Genomic DNA, 2,500 nt, shown 5'->3' on the forward strand with positions numbered 1-2,500 from the left:
ACAGTCGTTTAGCCTCTCTCACCGCTTTGCTAAACCTGTTCTTCGACTCCTTGAATCTGTCTCTATCCCCACTCCTAAACGCTTCCTCCTTCTCCAACCTCAACCTTTTGAGCTTTGCTGAGAACCAGGGCTTGTTGTTGTTAAAGTTCACCCTGGTACGTGTTGGGATACAGCAGTCCTCACAGAAGCTGATGTACACAGCCTCTGTGAGTTCATCCAGACTATTGGTAGCAGTCGTGAACATATCCCAGTCAGTACAGTCTAAGCACGCCCGCAAATCTTCCACAGCCTCACTGGTCCACTGTTTAGATGTCCTCACAGCAGGTTTACAGAGTTTTAGTTGCTGCCTGTATGCACGAATCAGGTGGACCAAGGGAGTTCTGTGCGAGCCGAACAGCCCCGTGACCCACAAGAGAAACATCCCCGCCAAATTCGAGCGTTTGACGGGGTCTATCCGTGAAAAAATATTCACGTTTTTGAGTGCACATGCATTTCTGCTGCAAATGCCTCTGGAAGTTTCATGCCGTTCGTATGCCAATTGTGGCAACACGAAAATGACCCGTTTTCCCATTCCGAGGGATTTCTGTGCGACCCTAACAGCCCCGTGAGCCACAAGAGACACATCCCCGCCAATTTCTAGCGTTTCACGGGGTCTATCCGTGAAAAATATAGACGTTTTTGAGTGCACATGCATTTCTGCTGCAGATGCCTCTGGAAGTTTCATGCCGTTCGTACGCAATGTGGCAACACGAAAATGACCCCTTTTCCCATTCCGAGGGATTTCTGTGCGACCCTAACTAACAGCGCCCGTGAGCCACAAGAGAGACATCCCCGCCAATTTATAGCGTTTCACGGGGTCTATCCGTGAAAAATATAGACGTTTTTGAGTGCACATGCATTCCTGCTGCAAATGCCTCTGGAAGTTTCATGCCGTTCCTATGCAATGTGGCCACACAAAAATGACCCGTTTTCCCATTCCGAGGCATTTCTGTGCGACCCTAACAGCCCCGTGAGCCACAAGAGAGACATCCCCGCCAACTTCTAGCGTTTGACGGGGTCTATGCGTGAAAAATATTAAAATTTTTGAGTGCACGTGCCTTTCTGCTGCAAATGCCTCTGGAAGTTTCATGGCGTTCCTATGCAATGTGGCAACACGAAAATGACCCCTTTTCCCATTCCGAGGGAGTTCTGTGCCACCCTAACAGCCCCGTGAGCCACAAGAGACACATCCCCGCCAATTTCTAGCGTTTCACGGGGTCTATCCGTGAAACATATAGAAGTTTTTGAGTGCACATGCATTCCTGCTGCAAATGCCTCTGGAAGTTTCATGCGGTTCGTACGCAATGTGGCAACACGAAAATGACCCGTTTTCCCATTCCCAGGGATTTCTGTGCGACCCGAACAGCCCCGTGAGCCACAAGAGACACATCCCCGCCAATTTCTAGCGTTTCACGGGGTCTATCCGTGAAAAATATCAATTTTTTTTTGACTGCACATGCATTTCTGCTGCAAATGCCTCTGGAAGTTGCATGCGGTTCGCATGCAATGTGGCGACACGAAAATGACCCGTTTTCCCATTCCGAGGGATTTCTGTGCCACCCTAACAGCCCCGTGAGCCACAAGAGAGACATCCCCGCCAATTTCTAGCGTATCACGGGGTCTATCCGTGAGAAATATTCACTTTTTTGAGTGCACATGCATTCCTGCTGCAAATGCCTCTGGAAGTTTCATGCGGTTCGTATGCAATGTGGCGACACGAAAATGACCCGTTTTCCCATTCCGAGGGATTTCTGTGCCACCCTAACAGCCCCGTGAGCCACAAGAGAGACATCCCCGCCCACTTCTAGCGTTTCACGGGGTCTCTCCGTGAAAAATATCACATTTTTTGAGTGCACATGCATTCCTGCTGCAAATGCCTCTGGAAGTTTCATGCGGTTCGCATGCAATGTGGCGACACGAAAATGACCCGTTTTTTCCCATTCCGAGGGATTTCTGTGCCACCCTAACAGCCCCGTGAGCCACAAGAGACACATCCCCGCCAATTTCTAGCGTTTCACGGGGTCTATCCGTGAAAAATATTCAATTTTTTGACTGCACATGCATTTCTGCTGCAAATGCCTCTGGAAGTTTCATGCGGTTCGCATGCAATGTGGCGACACGAAAATGACCCGTTTTCCCATTCCGAGGGATTTCTGTGCCACCCTAACAGCCCCGTGAGCCACAAGAGAGACATCGCCGCCAATTTCTAGCGTTTCACGGGGTCTATCCGTGAAAAATATTCACTTTTTTGACTGCACATGCATTCCTGCTGCAAATGCCTCTGGAAGTTTCATGCCGTTCGCATGCAATGTGGCAACACGAAAATGACCCGTTTTCCCATTCCGAGGGATTTCTGTGCCACCCTAACAGCCCCGTGAGCCACAAGAGACACATCCCCGCCAATTTCTAGCGTTTCACGGGGTCTATCCGTAAAAATGTAGCACGCACCAAAACGAGAAAA

The sequence above is a fragment of the Petromyzon marinus genome, unplaced genomic scaffold, assembly GCF_048934315.1.
Source record: "Petromyzon marinus isolate PM22_M1 ecotype Great Lakes invasive population unplaced genomic scaffold, UKy_Petmar_22M1.pri1.0 PM_G_Scaffold_100, whole genome shotgun sequence".
NCBI lineage: Eukaryota > Metazoa > Chordata > Hyperoartia > Petromyzontiformes > Petromyzontidae > Petromyzon > Petromyzon marinus.